Source organism: Peromyscus eremicus, chromosome 10 (assembly GCF_949786415.1).
Source record: "Peromyscus eremicus chromosome 10, PerEre_H2_v1, whole genome shotgun sequence".
Lineage (NCBI taxonomy): Eukaryota > Metazoa > Chordata > Mammalia > Rodentia > Cricetidae > Peromyscus > Peromyscus eremicus.
In genome coordinates, this window is record NC_081426.1 from 75032560 (window position 1) to 75033210 (window position 651).

The 651-nt window shown below is 36.9% G+C and overlaps 1 non-coding gene across 1 annotated transcript; it reads left to right on the forward strand.

Annotated features, from left to right (window-relative positions):
- The first annotated feature begins 206 nt into the window (after positions 1-206).
- Trnaa-agc (transfer RNA alanine (anticodon AGC)) lies at positions 207-281 on the forward strand. Its single transcript has one exon. It is a non-coding gene; the product is annotated as a tRNA-Ala (tRNA).
- The last annotated feature ends 370 nt before the right edge of the window (positions 282-651 follow it).

The following is a 651-nucleotide window of genomic DNA, read 5'->3' on the forward strand; positions in this document are numbered from 1 at the left end:
AAGAAATTTTCCTAACCTTGTAACCAAATTACTCTTAGTTCCTGAATAACTGTATATTCACAAATGTCACATGCATCTGGCAATATTCAACTTTTCAAGTTTTGTAAACTTGAAAATAGAAAGTAATACTGTTTTAGCCACATCTCTACATGAGTTTCAGTGGCTTTCTTGGAGGTATTATAAGAATGAAAATATACAAAATTGGGGTTGGGGATTTAGCTCAGTGGTAGAGCGCTTGCCTAGCAAGCACAAGGCCCTGGGTTCAGTCCTCAGCTCCAACATATATATAAAATCAATCTACTGAGAGAAAAGGAACTATGCCTAATTAATAGAGAATCTACTCTGGAGTAGAAGAACTGATAATGCCTTAGTGTTATAAAGGGAATATAAACTGCAAAATTTTCTGTGCTTCTCTCAGAAGCAGAGAACACAGGATAGCATCAGCAAAAGTGTCAGTGACCAGGAGGAAAATGTGTTTGTTTTCACAGAAGATAGATGTATGTCCAGCCAGAACTTGTAACCTAATTTCCATTACTCTTCTTCTGTATGGGTCATTACCGCAGCTCTAGAAATATAAATTCCTTCCAGCCCAATGCATCCGACAGTATTTCTTACTTCTACTGTGAAACACAATTCATTTCCCAGTAACTT